The 18,295-nt window shown below is 43.5% G+C and overlaps 1 protein-coding gene and 1 pseudogene across 1 annotated transcript in view; one reads left to right on the top strand and one right to left on the bottom strand.

Annotated features, from left to right (window-relative positions):
* The first annotated feature begins 243 nt into the window (after positions 1-243).
* ANXA4 (annexin A4) overlaps positions 244-18,295 on the top strand; it is a 77,801-nt gene continuing 59,749 nt past the window's right edge. Inside the window, exon 1 of the mRNA XM_040224111.1 lies at positions 244-592. The gene's annotated coding sequence lies outside the window, so the exon portion shown is untranslated. The remainder of the gene's footprint in view (positions 593-18,295) is intronic.
* Positions 9,541-9,913, bottom strand: LOC120851386 (annotated as a pseudogene).

Below are 18,295 nucleotides of genomic sequence, written 5' to 3' on the forward strand. Positions count from 1 at the left end.
CGAACCCAGGTAATTTAGGGGTAAAGAGAGAAAGCTCTAGAACTGCTCCAAACTCCCATTCCCAAAAGCTTCCCCAAGAAAGGGAACTCGGTTTTTCTCAAGGGAGAAGTGGAACGACTGGGAGCTTCGCGGGAATGTAAATGTGCCGTTCCACTTTCCACTTCGCCGTGAGAAAGTGCAGTGTCCCGGGGAGGAAGCTTTGACTCTGAGCGGCAATCCCGGTCGCGGTGGGAGCAGGGCGCGGACAGGAGAGGCCCCGGGCGCGGGCCTCCTCGAGTGCAGGGGCGCCCGGGCACCCGAGATCTGGGAGTCCCTCTGCTCCGACTCGCGGGAACCCGGGCGGGGCCGGCGATTTGGGATCCCGGCGGGAGACGAGGCCGGGAGCGTCGTACCCCGCTCCCCGAACTGCAGGTGCGCTTCGCCCGCGGAGGACTTTCCGGTCTCGTGGGCAGAGGGACAACCAGGAACTTGGAATCAGTCTCCACCCCGAAGCGGGGCGGGTCCGTCCGGGATAAGACCCGCTGCTCGGCCCTGTCTGGGTGTGATCTCCGTGGCAGCAGAGAACGGGCGCCGTCCCATCTCGGCCTCTGGGGTAAGGGGGCCCCGGGCCGGTGGTCCTGGGCTCCAGAAGGGGTGCAGCAGCTCGGGAGGGCCTCGCGGGGGAGGCCGGTCGGGCGCCGCGCCCAGGCGGAGGTGCCGGCGCTGGCACAGGGTGGAGCCGGCCGGGACTCGCTCCGGGTGGGCGAGCGGGAGGCAGACACCGCCCGTATCCACCCGCCCCTTGCAGAAGGACCTCCGGAGCAGTGTGTACAACTTAGAATGTCAGAGGTCACTGCAGTTATTTATCGAGTTCATGTGCCAAGCGCTGTGCTGGATTTAGGCGTTACAAAGAAAGGATTGAGTAATATTCCCCGGAACTGACTCTAACACCCACGTTTTGCTTTTTTAATTCTTTACTCCTTTTATGGAGAAGGCAATGGCACCCCACTCCAGTACTCTTGCCTGGAAAATCCCATGGACGGAGGAGCCTGGTGGGCTACAGTTCGTGGGGTCGCTAAGAGTCACGACTGAGCAACTTCACTTTCACTTTTCACTTTCATGCATTGGAGAAGGAAATGGCAGCCCACTCCAGTGTTCTTCCCTGGATAATCCCAGGGACGGGGGACCCTGGTAAGCTGCCGTCTATGGGGTCGCACAGAGTCGGATACGACTGAAGCGACTTAGCAGCAGCAGTAGCAGTTACTCCTTTTTTTTTTTTTTTTTTTTTGCAGTTACTCCTTTTAAGAAACTTACTCCTTTCTCCTGGTCTCTTACTCTTTCTCTCCTTGTGGACCTAATGCCTTCAGTACAATGCCTGGCACATAGAAATCTGTTATTACTGTGAAATCCATGAACTGAGCCTGCGAATGGCCCAGTCTTACTCTGTGGTCGTGGCTTTGACCTGCTGGAGACTCTGGAACCAAAGAGGTTATTGCTTTTCATCAATCTGCCCAACTGTAAGTGCTTCCCAAATTGATGAAAGTCTTCTGTAAGCTGTTGGGAGCGTGTGAGACCTGAGTAACCCACAGCTTTCAGGAAAAGTGAATATCTGCCTCTCTTCAGGTGACAGTGGGAAGAATGAATAGGATCCCCCCCTCCTTGTCTAAAATGATGCATCCCATTGTCCATCAATTCTAGAACCCTCCACCTCCTCCTTATACTGCAGGTAATTCTGTTGATAGGGAAGCTCTAGCTCTTTAGTCGCCATGGAATTCTCAGATGACAGAGATGGAAGAGCAAGCAACAGAGGAAGTGGGCAGGAATGAGGAAATGGGTAGCCCTAGCCGGCAAGGACCAGCTGACTTCCCAGGGTCCTTTCTTGTCAAGGCCAGGCTGCCTCCCTCAGCTTAGATCAGATTTCTTTTGCTTTGGGGTTACACACCTGAGTGCAAACACAGACAGACATACACACAACTACTGTGTCAAAAATGCTGTGAATTTCCCTCCTTAGATATGCTTGCATTTGGTTAAGGATATTTTTTGTCTGAGAGCTTTTTAGAGAGTAACATATGTAGTCAGGTCCAAGCAGGCCAGCCCTCAGTGTCTGAAGGGGATGTTGAAAGGGTGATGACCGCCTGGTCACTTCAAATTGTAGCTTGTGGCCCATTTCTCTTCTTATATCTGCAGCTCATCTGTTTTCCCAGTCCTTGCTCATCTGCTGGTAGACTAAGGCTGCTCTTCTCCAAGGGAGATGGAGGTGAGGGCAGGCACTCGAGTAACAGATGTTGTGCCAAGGAGTACCTGATGATTCAGAATAAAGGAGAGGAGAGCTTTTCCTTGGTTGTCCAATTTTATCCAGATATTTGAGGATAAAAACGCTTTTTATACTAAAACAATTGCAGGTATATTTTGTGGCAGGATTCAAAATTTAAATACTTTTTTTATATAAAAGAAGAAACTTCTGAAATGTTTGTTTGGACTTTGGGCTGTGGGTTGGCCCAGACATAACCTTTGGGCATTTGCTTTCACTGCAATGAGGGTTACTTATGGAGGCAGTTTGGTAGATGCTGCAGTGTCTTCCCTGGAAGGACTTTGAATAGCATGCTAGTTGTGGCATGTGGGATCTTCATCACAACATGCGTGACCTTTTGTTGTGGTGCTCCGGCTCAGTAGTTGCAACGCACAGGTTTAGTTGCCCTGCAGCACGTGGGATCTTACTTCGCTGACCAGGCATCAAACCTGTGCCCCTGCATTGGAAATTCTTAACCAGTGGACCATTAGGGAAGTCCCCTCATTCAATCTTTTTTTTTTTTTTTTCAACCTGAGGCAGGATTATTAAGCTTGTTTTACAGAAGAGATCCCAAGGCTCCAAGTGGTGGTACAAGGATTGGATTCCTTGCAAAAAGATTTAAATCCAGCTGCTGGATACTGGCTTCCCAGGTGGCACAGTGGTAAAGAATCCACCGGCTAATACAGGAGACACAAGAGACTTGGGTTCAATCCCTGGGTCCGGAAGATCCCCTGGAGGAGGCAATGGCAACCCACTCTAGTATTCTGGCTTGAAAAATCCCATGGACAGAGGCGCCTGGTGGGCTACCGTCCATACGGTTGCAAAGAGTTGGACACAACTGAGCATGCATGTGTGTGTGTGCGCACACACACACACACACAATGGGTACTAAAGCCTGTTCCCTTAGCCTCCCTGCCTTACTGTGGCCCTGTTAGTGCTTGGTTCAGAGTGATTTGGCATTTGGATTTGTGGCTTCCTGGTTTATAAACTAATCTTGACCAAATGTTTTTCTTTTCCTTTTCATCTTTCTTCTGGTCAAGCTGATGTGTAAACTATGGTGGGAAGAACTGGAGCTGGCAGTTGTGTGGAAATACAGGTTAATGGCCCTGGATTCAGGAGGGGCTTGGCTTTTGAATAAGGGAATCAGCTCACTCTTTGTGGCCCTGGGAAAGGCTGGGCAGGTTTTGGATGGCAGGTTCTGGTTGAATTTAAGGAAATGACTTTTGAAACCCACAGGCTGGATGGGTTTGGAATTGGCAGGAGTTCTGTCACCAGAGATATCTGGGCAGAAGCCCCACAGCCCCTTTCTGATGGAGCTGGGAAGGGGAGAAGGTTAAACTAAGATGACTTCCAAAGCCATTGTCTCCAAACTTTGGGTGCATCTCCCTGGAAGCTTGCACAGCATAAAGATTTTTGCCCCCAGCATTCTGATGCAGTATGACAGGGTGGGACCCAGGAATCTGCCTGTTGTGTTGGTTTTATTGGGAGTAACTTGTTCAGTTATGTTTGAACTGGACAGAGAGCTTTGCTGTGGGAACCTGAACCACCACCTTTGAAGAATTTGTCTTAAATGTTCAAGATGCTTGAGATCAGCCAAATGCCTAGACACTGTGTTAAAAATTGCCCTGAAATTTGGCAGTGTTTCTCAAAATTTTAAAATCCATTGACTTGTGTTCCATCCATTTGAATACTAGAAATTTATCTGAAAGATATGGTTGGACATGCGCATGGAAGGGCCTTCAGTTGGTAGGCAGAATGTCAGTGGCCCCTATCAAATGGATAAAGGTTCATTTATTTATTATACAATGTGACAGATGCTATATATTCAAGGGTAAAATACCCAGACCCCATCCTTAGGGAGATAAACTAGCAAATCAACAATTAAAAACATAGGACTGCATGAGAAGTGAATGCACTTCAATGCACTGTGCATAGCCTGCCATAGAACTGAGGAGGTGCACCTAACCCCATCATGGGTAATCAGAGAAGGCTTCTTGGAGGGAGAATGAGAATGATCTTGGAGGTGGGAATAGGAGAAGAAGGGCTTATGCACAGACATGGAGGAGTGCCATTTAGCCAGAGCAGGACTAGTCCAGAGGCCAGAGCTTGAGGGCCCTCAGAAATTAATGTCATTCTGTGGGCCCCTGGGAGACAGAACCAATTATTGGGAGTTAGGTCTTAGAGATTCCAGGGATCCCATAGTATGAGTTGCTGGCCTCAGTCATAAATTCCTATTTTCTTCTGCATCTGCTTCTGTGTTTAGCACTGTTATATGATCATGCTAGTGTGCATGCATTCTACATCGCTTCAGTCCTCTCCAGCTCTTTGTGACTCCATGGACCATAGCCCACAAGGCTCCTCTGTCCATGGGATTCTCTAGGCAAGAATACTGGAGTGGGTTGCCATGCCCTCCTCCAGAGGATCTTCCCAACTCAGGGATCGAACCTGCATCTCCTATGCCTCCTGCACTGGCAGGTGGGTTCTTTACCACTGGCGCCACCTGGGAAGCCGCCAGTTTTGTGATAGATATTTTTAAATAAAAAGGAAACTCTGGGTACCAGGAAGGAAATCAAGGCAGAGATTCAGCCTTGGAGAAACAAGACTCCCAGCTTCGCTGTCCTACACCAGGCCAACTCTTCAAGGTGTGTCTTGGATGTAATCTGGGTGAGGGTCCTCCTCTGTGTGCCCTTGTCTCCCTGTGATTCCCCCACCACGCTTTATTTTTTCTTGAACACAGACTTGTGCCCTCCTCTCAGCTTTGAGCTCCTCTGAGATCAGGACCACAAAGCCCCATTCCTCTGGCCCATTGCCCAGTGAGTGCTCACTAAAGGTGTGTGCTGAGTGAATGTGTGATTTTTCATGGCCTAGAAAATTTATTCCAACCTCTGAGCCCTACAGAATGATCCACTTGCTGAAAAAGTTTCTTTTTCTTTTTTTACCACGCTGCACAGCATTTGTAATTGGAGTTCCCCTATCATGGGTTGAACCTGCACCCTCTGCACTGGAAGCACAGAGTTCTAAGCACTGGATAGCCAGGGAGGTTCAAATGACCCATTTTTAAAAATGATTGTTCCGTTCTTTGTCTCCACTCCCATCATATCCTTAAACCAGCCAAACTCCGAACTTCATGCATTTGACCCTTAATGCATTTCCTGCGCAGTTGAAAAATCCACGTATCATTTTACACTTCCCACTTTCCTACCGCCTTATCCTTTGTTCCTGGATATCTTGGGATCTACATCTGCAGATTCAACCAACTGTGGATGGTGTAGTGGTGCAGTAGCATTTAGTGAAAAAAACTCAGGTATAAGTTGTCCTGGGGAAGTTCAAACCTGTATTGCTCAAAGGTCAAATATTCTGTTTTCCAAATAAGTCATATCAGAGCGGAAGACTCATTTTTACTGTCTTTGCCTATGGACTCTTTGCTGTTAAAATCCTATCTGAGCCTTAATCAAATGAAATCTCTTTGCCTCTCTTGGGTGGGGGGAGTGAGGTGGGATTACTTAGTCTGTAGTCTCTTCCTTCCTTGAAGTTCTAATGTTAATAGCTGCCGAGAGCTGCTTTGTCATTGGGTTGGTTACACACTAGTTTTGTTTCTCTTACTGGCTTTCATGCTTCTTGAGAGCAAAATCATCTTCATCTTTGTTTCTTTCACAATGCCTAGTACCTGATAGGAGCAAAATAAACTTTTTTTACATTTATTTATTTGTTATTTTTGGCTGTGCCGGGTCTTGGTTGCTGTGTGGGCGTTTCTCTAGTTGCAAAGAGTGGGGCTACTCTCTAGTTGCAAAGCATGGGGTTCTCACTGCGGTGGGTTCTCTTGAAGCAGAGATGGGCTCTAGGGCCCGTGGGCTTCAGTAGTTGAGGCGTATGGACTCAGTAGGTCGGCTCTCAGGCTCTAGAGCACAGGGTTAGTAATTGTGGTGCATGGGCTTCATTGTTCCTCAGCATGTGGGATCTTCCCAGATCTGGGGTCGAATCCGGGTCTCCTGCATTGGCAGGCGGATTCTTTACCACTGAGCCACCAAGGAAGCCCTCAAATGAATGTTTAAGTAAAGACAGTGAGTGCCTGCACACACAGCAAGTGGCAGTTTTGAAACAGGGGGTCTCATGCAGAGACCACCTATTTGAGAGTCAGGGCTCAGAGCTGGATATGAGAATAACCAGGACTGCATGTTGAAACTTAATTGAGTAAGGTCTCTGAGCCCCACCCAAGATTTACTGACTCAAGCTCTAGAGTCTGACATCCCCCAGATCTGTATTTCTAAACACTCTCCAGGGGGGTTTTGTGCCCACTAAAGTTTAAGAGCTTTTCCCAAGATACCATGCCAGCTGCCTTACCCTCTGTACTAATTAGGATCTTTTTGAAGCCATAGCTCTGGACACTGAGTCATGCCTTCTGTGCTTAGCTGCTTAGTCATTTCTGACTTTTTGCTACCCCATGAACTGCAGCCTGCCAGGCTCCTCTGTTCATGGGATTCTCCAGGCAAGAATACTGGAGTGGATTGCCATGCCCTCCTCCATTGAATCTTCCCAACCCGGAGATCAAACCCAAATCTCTCGAATTGCAGGCAGATTCTTTTCTGTCTGAGCCACCAGGGAAGCCCAAGAATGCTGGAGTGGATAGCCTATCCTTACTCCAGGGGAACTTCCGAAGCCAGGAATTGAACCAGGGTCTCCTGCATTGAAGGTGGATTCTTTACCAGCTGAGCTACCAGGGAAGCCCAAGTCGTGCCTTCATCCAAGACCAAAAGAAAGGGGGAAGTTGGTAGGCTGACTCAGTCATTTTAGCATGGGGACCACTCTTTCTCCAAGCCTCTAGACAGGCTTGCCTTTACTTCTCAACCTCCACAGTGTGTCACATGGCTACTCATAAACCACTGTGGCAGTTGGAATGGGCTTGCCTTGGACCAGTCATTATTTCTTTCTAGGAGAGTCCCACTTCCCTGGTTTACCAAACAGTCCCTCAACTCATGAAGGCTCTCTCATTGAGGAAGGAGGGTGTAATAGAGATTGATTGCTAATCCTGGCAGAAATCTTGCACAATAGTCTACCTCAGCTTGATGCCAGAATAAACTGGCTCCCACAGGTGGGGTTAGATCTTGAAGCAAGGACTGGAGCTCTGCCCTTGTTGTGGATTCACAGCCTGCTATCTCCTGGACTGAATGCATGCCTTACAGCCTAGGCCAACACTCAAACGTGGGAGAAGACTGGAATCTTGAGTTTCACAGATCTTGTAAATTAACAGATCAGGCCTTCCAGGAATAAGGTGTGCTTGCACTGTATGGTTTTGAGAACTCTACTATTCAGATAATCTTTGGCAGGCATATATCCTGAGTCATATTTATGCATAACTATTTACACATGCATGTGTATAACATATTAAAAGATGTTAATGTTATGACTCCCCCCTTCTATTAATAAAAATTTGCTTGTTTTTTCCTTATTACCTTATTCTTTTTTAAAGATATTTTTAATATGGACCATTTTTTAAAGTCTTTATTGAATTTTGTTAACATTCGGTTCAGTTTGGTTCAGTTGCTCAGTCGTGTCTGACTCTTTGTGACCCCATGAATGGCAGCACGCCAGGCCTCCCTGTCCATCACCAACTCCCGGAGTTCACTCAGTCTCACGTCCATCGAGTCAGTGATGCCATCCAGCCATCTCATCCTCCGTCGTCCCCTTCTCCTCCTGCCCCCAATCCCTCCCAGCATCAGGGTCTTTTCCAATGAGTCAACTCTTCGCATGAGGTGGCCAGAGTACTGGAGTTTCAGCTTTAGCATCATTCCTTCCAAAGAAATCCCAGGACTGATCTCCTTCAGAATGGACTGGTTGGATCTCCTTGCAGTCCAAGGGACTCTCAAGAGTCTTCTCCAACACCACAGTTCAGAAGCATCAATTCTTCGGTGCTCAGCCTTCTTCACAGTCCAATTCTCACATCAATACATGACCACAGGAAAAACCATAGCCTTGACTAGGTGGACCTTAGTCGGCAAAGTAATGTCTCTGCTTTTGAATATGCTCTCTAGGTTGGTCATAACTTTTCTTCCAAGGAGTAAGCATCTTTTAATTTCATGGCTGCAATTATTACTTATGTTTTTGGGTTTTTGGCCCAGAGGCATTTGGGCTCTTAGCTTCCCCACCAGGGATGGAACACATACCCCCTGCATTGGAAGGCAAAGTCTTAACCTCTGGACCACCAGGGAAGTCCCCCATTAACGTACTGCTGATGAAGGATCATGAATGAGAACCTCCACTTATGAAATGCCCATGGGGTGGTTTGGGAAACTTTTAGATATCTGTAGTTGGAATCTAGAATCATTACTCTAAAGCAGTGGTTATCAAATCTGAGAATGCATCAGAATCATGTTGGGGAGCCTCTTAACTCCACCTCCCGAGTTTTGGATTCTGTAGGTCTGAGGTTGGGCCTATGAATTTACACTTTTAACAAATTCCCAGCTGATGGTGATGTTCCTGGTCATGAAACCACACTTTCACAACCACTTAGTTGTATGAACGTCTTTTAGGTTGAAATACTGGTCTGGATATAATGAAAATATAAACATCAATTCAGTTCAGTTCAGTCGCTCAGTCGTGTCCAACTCCTTGTGACCCCTTGAATCACAGCACGCCAGGCCTCCTTGTCCATCACCATTTCCTGGAGTTCACTCAGACTCACGTCCATTGAGTCAGTGATGCCATCCAGCCATCTCATCCTCTGTCGTCCCCTTCTCCTCCTGCCCCCAATCCCTCCCAGCATCAGAGTCTTTTCCAATGAGTCAACTCTTCTCATGAGGTGGCCAGAGTACTGGAGTTTCAGCTTTAGCATCGTTCCTTCCAAAGAAGTCCCAGGGCTGATCTCCTTCAGAATGGACTGGTTGGATCTCCTTGCAGTCCAAGGAACTCTCAAGAGTCTTCTCCAACACCACAGTTCAAAAGCATCAATTCTTCGGTGCTCAGCCTTCTTCACAGTCCAACTCTCACATCCATATATGACCACTGGAAAAACCATAGCCTTGACTAGGTGGACCTTAGTCGGCAAAGTAATGTCTCTGCTTTTGAACATGCTATCTAGGTTGGTCATAACTTTTCTTCCAAGGAGTAAGCGTCTTCTAATTTCATGGCTGCAATCACCATCTGCAGTGATTTTGGAGCCCCCAAAAATAAAGTCTGACACTGTTTCTACTGTTTTCCCATCTATTTGCCATGAAGTGATGGGACCAGATGCCATGATCTTCATTTTCTGAATGTTGAGCTTTTTTTTTTTTTTAACAAAAGTTTATTCTTAAATGTACAATAGGTTCCAAGACAACACTTCATTCTAGCTATAGGTGGCAACAGATATGGCAGGGAATCCAGGTGTTTAAACAGGAATGGAACCAAGGGTCATCACTGCCTCAGGCACAAGGAACAGCTTACTTTTTGCCAGATTTCTTAATTCCACTGGTGGCCAGGGGGCCTTTCCCCACGGCCTTTGCTTTTAGCTCCTCGAGTTTCTTCTGCTCTTCCTTCTGCTTCTGTTTGAATGCCTTATCTCGTCCATCTCCTTGGCTTGCTTCTTGGGCTGCTTCAGGGGCTTCTTCTTGCCACCTTCACGGCCTGACATGGCGCCTGCCGCCCCTTCCCCAGACCCTGCCACCAGAAGCGGAGTGAATGTTGAGCTTTAAGCCAACTTCTTCACTCTCCTCTTTCACTTTCATCAAGAGGCTTTTTAGTTCCTCTTCACTTTCTGCCATAAGGGTGGTGTCATCTGCATATCTGAGGTTATTGATATTTCTCCCGGCAATCTTCATTCCAGCTTGTGTTTCTTCCAGTCCAGCGTTTCTCATGATGTACTCTGCATAGAAGTTAAATAAGCAGGGTGACAATATACAGCCTTGACGTACTCCTTTTCCTATTTGGAACCAGTCTGTTGTTCCATGTCCAGTTCAAACTGTTGCTTCCTGACCTGCATACAGATTTCTCAAGAGGCAGGTCAGGTGGTCTGGTATTCCCATCTCTTGAAGAATTTTCCACAGTTTATTGTGATCCACACAGTCAAAGGCTTTGGCATAGTCAATAAAGCAGAAATAGATGTTTTTCTGGAACTCTGTTGCTTTTTCGATGATCCAGCAGATGTTGGCAATTTGATCTCTGGTTCCTCTGCCTTTTCAAAAACCAGCTTGAACATCAGGAAGTTCACGGTTCATGTATTGCTGAAGCCTGGCTTGGAGAATTTTGAGCATTATTTTACTAGCATGTGAGATGAGTGCAAGGAGATCCAACCAGTCCATTCTGAAAGAGATCAGCCCTGGGATTTCTTTGGAAGGAATGATGCTAAAGCTGAAACTCCAGTACTTTGGCCACCTCATGTGAAGAGCTGACTCATTGGAAAAGACTCTGATGCTGGGAGGGATTGGGGGCAGGAGGAGAAGGGGATGACAGAGGATGAGATGTTTGGATGGCATCCCTGACTCGATGGATGTGAGTCTGAGTGAACTCCGGGAGTTGGTGATGGACAGGGAGGCCTGGCGTGCTGTGATTCATGAGGTCGCAAAGAGTCGGACACGACTGAGCGACTGAATTGAAATTGAATTGAGATGAGTGCAATGTGCGGTAGTTTGAGCATTCTTTGGCATTGCCTTTCTTTGGAATTGGAATGAAAACGGACCTTTTCCAATCCTGTGGCCACTGCTGAGCTTTCCAAACTTGCTGGCATATTGAGTGCAGCACTTTCACAGCATCATCTTTCAGGATTTGAACTAGCTCAACTGGAATTCCATCACCTCCACTAGCTTTGTTCGTAGTGATGCTTTCTAAGGCCCACTTGACTTCACATTCCAGAATGTCTGGCTCTAGGTGAGTGATCACACCACCGTGATTATCTTGGTCATGAAGATCTTTTTTGTACAGTTCTTCTGTGAATTCTTGCCACCTCTTCTTAATATCTTCTGCTTCTGTTAGGTCTGTACCATTTCTGTCCTTTATTGTGCCCATCTTTGCATGAAAATTTCCCTTGGTATTTCTAATTTTCTTGACGAGATCTCTAGTCTTTCCCATTCTGTTGTTTTCCTCTATTTCTTTGCATTGATCTCTGAAGAAGGCTTTCTTATCTCTTCTTCCTATTGTTTGGAACTCTGCATTCAGATGCTTATATCTTTCCTTTTCTGCTTTGTTTTTCACCTCTCTTCTTTTCACAGCTATTTGTAAGGCCTCTCCAGACAACCATTTTGCTTTTTTGCATTTCTTTTCCATGGGGATGGTCTTGATCCCTGTCTCCTGTACAATGTCACGAACCTCATTCCATAGTTCATCAGGCACTCTATCTATCAGACATAGGGGAATTTTAATCATGCACATGGGATCTTCTACCTTTTTCAGATTCTTTTGTGCTCCCTATTAAAGCTGCCTGTGACCTCCTCCCTGGGGCTATGCTTTGGGTGGACTTGATTCCCTGGATTTTCTCTATGTTGGTGAATCTGAGGCAGGCTTATACCTCAGAGTTGACAAGATGGAACCACACCCACACACTTTCCCTCCAGGCTGAGCATTCATGGTGGCCTTAAATATTGGTCTTAAAATCCTGCTTTTACCTTAAGAAAGAGTGAATTTCTGATAGGTACTCAAACATAGTTGAACTTTGAGAACATTATGCCAAATGAAATAATCCAGACACAAAAGAACAAATATATCGTTCCACTTATATAAGATAAAATTCAAATTCATAGAGACAGAAAACAGAATGATGGTTTGCAGAGTCTGGGGTAAGGGAAAAATGATGAGTTATTATTTAATGCTAGAAAGTTTCTGTGTGGGATAATGGAGAAGTTCTGGGAATGGATAGTGGTAATGGTTGTACAACATTGTGAATGTAATCAATGCTACTGAATTTTAAAATGAAATAACTAGAATAAAACATAGAAAATAAGAATAAAATAAAGCAAATATTCTAGCAATGGGGAAGAGATACTCTTAACTATTAAAAACTATTAAAATGGTAAGTTTTGTCATTTTTTTAACCACAGTTTTTTGAAAAAAAAAAAAAAAATCCTGCTTCTGTTACTGTTCTCCCAGTGATGTCTTGGGCATTCTTGTATAAACCCATCAGAGTGCGTGCTCAGTCACTCAGTCATGTCCAACTCTGCCACTCCATGGACTGTAGCCTGCCAGGCTCCTCTGTCCATGGGATTTTCCAGGCAAGAATACTAGAGTGGGTTGCCATTTCCTTCTCCAGGGGATCTTCCCAATCCAGGGTTAGAACCCACATCTCCAGCATCTCATGCATTGGCAGATGGATTCTTTACCACTGAGCCACGTGGGAAATCCATCAGAAATGACTGTTAAATGTTCAGGGTTTTTTCAAACTAATTATTAAATATAGCCATTATTTAACCATTATATATTATACATATATTATAATATATTATAAATAAAGCCATTAAATGAATTTAGGATTAAATGAATTATATCAAGGTAGAAATATTTATCAGAAATAGTATTGAAAACACCCCATCACTTTCTAATTATTTTCCACCTTTTACTATTACATATGTTCTTGAAGTTCTTTACATCTCTTTATCTGTATGGTGGAAATACTATATAATGGCACACCGTTGTCTACTGATTACCAACTCTAAGTTCAGTGACACCACATAAGTAACTTGAAAAGGATCATGTTGAAAATATTTACACCAAAGAAATGGCTACAAATCAGGGTTTTCTTTCTTTGGAGAGCCAGCTGTTAAGTTTCTCAGCACACCCCTGGTCTTCTTATGGCTCATTAGTGGGGCAGGGTTGCAGTAAGCTTGCAGGAATAAAGGACCAGCTACTTAGGATCTTCCAGCCAAATTTTGTTAAACTGAGTTCTAGCTCTTTCCAAATAGCCTTGTCATTGGCTGTTTTCCCCAGGCCCAAAACAGAAGATGTTGTGGCTAAGTTTAGTGGGTGGGACGCAAGATGAGTCATGTAGTAAGAGAGTTGCTTTAACCTCCTGGGCAAGAGTTTCCTCAACTGGAACATGGAAGGGGTAGGAGAAAAACTGGCAGAAATAAAATAAAGTGATTATCTTAGCAGTGGGAAAGAGCTACTTAAAAAAAATTTTTTTTATTATAAACTTTTCCCAACATACACCCAAAGTGGCAGAATAGTAAAAAGAAACCTCATGTACCTATTCATCATCCAGCTCAATGGTTATCAACATTTTCATCAAAAAAGAGACTTTTCTAACCATTGAGGTAATAAGAATGGGGAGGAATACAAAAGAAAAGATGGATAGGTATGATTTAAAAATTTTCTCCCAAATTTTGACTCTACTAAAAAGAAAATATGAAATTGGAAAAATGCATAATAATAAATACCGGGTATAAAAGATTAAGTTCTATAATATATGCATAATTCCTAGAAATGTGTTAGTAAAGCATCAGGATCCCTAAAATGGGCAAAAAATGCAAGCAGATAATTCACAAAAAGGCGTATAAGTAGAAAAAGAGACAATTCAGGGTTTACTCAAAGAAGTTAAACCTATGATAAGGCTCAGTATTACACCTAAACATTAAATAATAAGTATAGCAAATGAACGTGTTTTGGCTGGCTGAGAATTGGATATCCTTGTAAATTTGGAGAACAGGAAATATTCATAATTATCCAGGTATTGGTATCAAAAGGAATAAATAGGTCAAAAGAAGAACAAAATCTACAAAGCTAATTATAAAGATTGTAGTCATATCATAAAAAAAACCCTGAATAACGAAATAGTAGGGACGTTGAATAAGTTATAATGTATCAATATGATGGAAGAATATATATTTAATAAAATAATAAATATGATTGTGTAGAATTTGGAAAATTAAGAGGAGAGAGCAGAACATAAAATAATATACATACTGTGATTACAACTGCTAAAAGATTGGAACACACAAAAAGTGAAAGTAGATGGTATGTTTACACTGTTTTAAAATGGCCTTTTCAGTGCTTAGATTTGATAATAATTTACAAAATAAAATGAAAGGCTTTATACTCTAAAATCCTATGAAAGTTGATCTTTTTCTTTTGTAGGAAAGAGCCATAATTTTGAGCACCACAGTGGAACATTCCACCTGTTCCCACATGCTTGCTGGGTTTAGGAAACAAGTTTATCAGATCAGGCAGGCAACTTAAACAATAATGACTGGAGGGAAAAAGAGGTTGATAGTGACAAATAAAATTAATGCCAACTATCCCAAATCCATATTTCATTTTTACAACCAAAAAGTCCTGAGGTTGCTGAAACAGAAATAAACCAAATAATAAATTTTCTGCTGTATAGATTTTATTAAAAAGTAAAGAGTTTTTTTTTTTTTTTTAAGCTAACCAGTATTTTCTATTTTCTGTGATCTCTCGAGGTGTTAATATTAAATTTTTCATGATCTCTGCAGATGGTTCATTTCTTTTAGAAGGACTCCTGCTGGAGGATTCTGTTTTGGGGAAGGAAGGATAGTTGAAACCAAACAGTAGTGAAAAGAATATTATTTAAATATTTGGTAAACCTTCTTATATTAATATTAGACTTGGTAAATACATATAAGCATTTTAAAAATCAAATCTCTTTGTATTTGGGAAGGAGGAAAAGGGTGATTATAGAAAATTAACCTTGGCCTTGGTGTTCTGAATACAGAATATTTAAACCAAAATCTTTCATCTCAAAGGATTTCTTGGTGTTATGCTAATCATTTTTCTCCTCCTACTTAGAATGCTATTCTTCCATCAAATATTGAGGATGCCCAATGGTTCCCTGAATGTTTCTTCTGAATAATTAAGTGAATTATTTTCAGGGATAAGCTTTGCCTTTACACATTCCAAGGTGCTCGTGCTTTTGTCATAGACCCATACTGTGTTTTTCTTTCTTTTTTAAAAAAAATGGGGGAAATGAAGTCACCAAGAAGATAAATAATTTTCTTGATGAGATTTAAAAGAGATATCTGAGATAATTATTCATGTGAATTATTTAGAACAATGTCTGACACAGTAAAATATATGCTCAACAGTAGCTATTGTAATTATTATTAACCATAAAAAGGAACGGATGTGTCAGTTGAATTGAGGTGAATGAACCCAGAGTCTCTTACACAGAGTCAAGCAAGTCAAGAAAGAGTAAAACAAGTATCCTATATTAACACACATATATGGAATCTAGGAAAATGGTATTAATGAACCTATTTGCAGGGCGGGAATAGAGACACAGATGTAGAGAACAAACTTGCAGACACAACAGGGGAAGGAGAAGGTTGGTTGAATGGAGAGAGTAGTATTAACATATATACACTAGCATGTGTAAACTGGAGAGCTAGTGGGAAGTTGCAGCAAAACACAGGCAGCCCAGCCTGGAGCTCTGTGACCACCTAGAGGGGTGGGATGGTGGGGAGGGAGAGGGGGAGGGAGGCTCAAAAGGGAGGGGATGTGTATATATATACACTTAGGGCTGATTTGCACTGTGTGTGGCAGAAACCAATACAACTTTGTAAAGCAGTTAGCCTCCAATTAAAAATAAAGAAGAAATTTAAAAATTATTATTACACAAGATAGGTGTAGATCAGTGCTATGTGATAGAAATATAAAGTGAGCCACAAATGTTAAGTTTGAATTATCTAGTAGTCACATTTAAAAAAATAAAAACGAGACAGGTGAAATGAATAATATCAATTATCCTACCCAATAGATCCAAAGTACTGGGTTGGAGAGAGAGTCTGTTCAAGGTTTTCTATAAGATGGTACCGATTAAAACTGCACCTATCTGGATCACCAGTCCAGGTTCGATGCATGAGACAGGGTGCTCAGAGCTGGTGCACTGGGATGACCCAGAGGGATGGGATGGGGAGGAAGGTGGGAGGGGGGTTCAGGATGGGGAACACATGTACACCCATGGCAGATCCATGTCAATGTATGGCAAAACTACTACAATATTGTAAAGTAATTAGCCTCCAATTAAAATAAGTAAATTTATATTAAAAAAATAAAACTGCACCTGTCCAGTTAATTCACTAACTCTTATATGCAAATTGAATCTCTTTTTCCTTATTGTATCAGTCACGGTGCTTCTGTCTCTTGACTCAATTCCACATCAGTAAGCCACCTTCTTTTAAAAATTTTTTAAATGTCCATTGTTATTTTTTCATACTAGAAAATGTTATAATTAAAGTAAGTATTTAAATGTAATTATGAATTACAATTTATATAGGTATCACTGTAATTCATGCTGTCTGTAGAACATATTCAAATAAACACATTCAAAATGTTGCATTAATGCATAGATGATATCAAAGTGAATCAGTGTGTTGACAGCAAGTGGATTGTTGCTGTGATTCGGTATAATACTAGAAAAGATGCAATGTGGCTGACAAGCACGCTGCACAGTGTAACGGTTACAGTGAATCGTGGCCCCATCAAAAAATGCTGCTGTCCTGTGTTATGAAAAAATATTTTATACTGCTTCAATTTTAAATTGAATTCAAATTAAAATTGAGTTATTTTCTCTGTTGCACTATCTGCATTTCAGTTACTCAATAACTGCTTGGTGGCTTGTGGCTACCATGTTGCACAACACAGGTGCAGACTGTGTCTGTCAAAGGAAAGGTGGACAGAACACCTTAGTCCTTTTTGTGTTGGCATCAGCTTTAAGCAGGAGAGAAATTTGTTAGCACAGTACTCAGTCCAGTTCCTGTTTCTAACTGGTTTTCCCCATTTCTCTCTGCCTCTCTGAGGTGGCATCTTTTCCTATCCCCAGTGCCTGGTTGTTTGATACATGAAGGATGCCTTTCCACCAAGATTCTTTTCTTTGGTCACCTTTCCCAGCATCTACTCTGCTTCGTGTCTGGCTTGGGGAATTAGTAGGATCAGTAAAGGGTCCACCTCACAGCTCCTCAGCTCAAGTGGGTGGGCAGGGCTGGGGTTTTCTGGGGGGATTCCCCACTGAGCTGAAGGAGACACGTCACTCAGCTCCTTACTATCCCCCTCTTTCTGGCTCTTTCTGTGCGTCTCTTACACACACGTTTACGCCATCTGCCTCTAGTTAGTTTCGGTTCCTTTCAGCTTCTGATCTTGTCTCATGTCAGTCCTAGTCCTTTGGATTTTGTCATGAGTTTCTTCCTTGGCCCTGCTTTGCCTTCGTGAGGTTTTTCATGAAAAAAAAAAAAAAAACAGGAGAGGCTGCATCAGAAATAGCAAGTTCCCTATGTGAATCAGACATCCACCATGGAGGAATTCTAACAGTTCCGTATTTGTATTCTTTGGCCAGAGTCAGCTTGAACGCTGGAAAGATTTGAAAATAGATCCCTGCTCTGGTCCACGGAAGGAGTGGCTAATCCAGGGGGAGAGAGAGTCGCCCACAGAGCTAGATCTCCAGTATTTACAGGCCATGGGCAGCGCCAGAAGAAAACGTGCCATTTTAAGACAGCTGTGTTTCTTCTCCAGCTTATTCCAGATTGCCAGGGTCAAAGCGGTGTAAATCTGTGAAGAAAACCCAGCTGCTTTTCCTGCTCATTTGGGAAGAGAGTTTTCTTCCCTTGTGGCAAACGGAAGTGGCAGTGTTGGTGAGGAAAAGCCTGGGCTGTGTAATAACACTTTTCCTACCTGTAGGCAAACAAAACCTGACAGGACAATAGGAAGCCTGGCCGCTCACCGCCTCTTTGCCAGTCACTCCCCTCTGGTACTTGAGTTTCTCATTCAGGTCCTGTCTGTCTCCTCCTTCCAGCCTCACAAGAATTCTGTAAAGAAAGATGGAGTGGACTTTAGTTTCTCTGGGACAGATTATAAAAGAAAGACCAGATGTTAGATTCAGGATTCCTTTTTCTGATGAGGTGCTCTTCTTCTTTGCCCCTGAGACCTATGATGGCTGAGACGAGAGAGGAGATCAGGAGTACTGGTCTGCCTTGGAACTGAAGTCTCAGGATATGGTGGCCTATAGTTTATGATTCATAAGGAGGGATCCGGGTGACCTGGGTGCAGGTGGACGTACAGCCTTGGAACTGGGGTCTCAGGATATGGTGGCCTGTAGTTTGTGATTCATAAGGAGGG

The sequence above is a fragment of the Oryx dammah genome, unplaced genomic scaffold, assembly GCF_014754425.2.
Source record: "Oryx dammah isolate SB20612 unplaced genomic scaffold, SCBI_Odam_1.1 HiC_scaffold_25, whole genome shotgun sequence".
NCBI lineage: Eukaryota > Metazoa > Chordata > Mammalia > Artiodactyla > Bovidae > Oryx > Oryx dammah.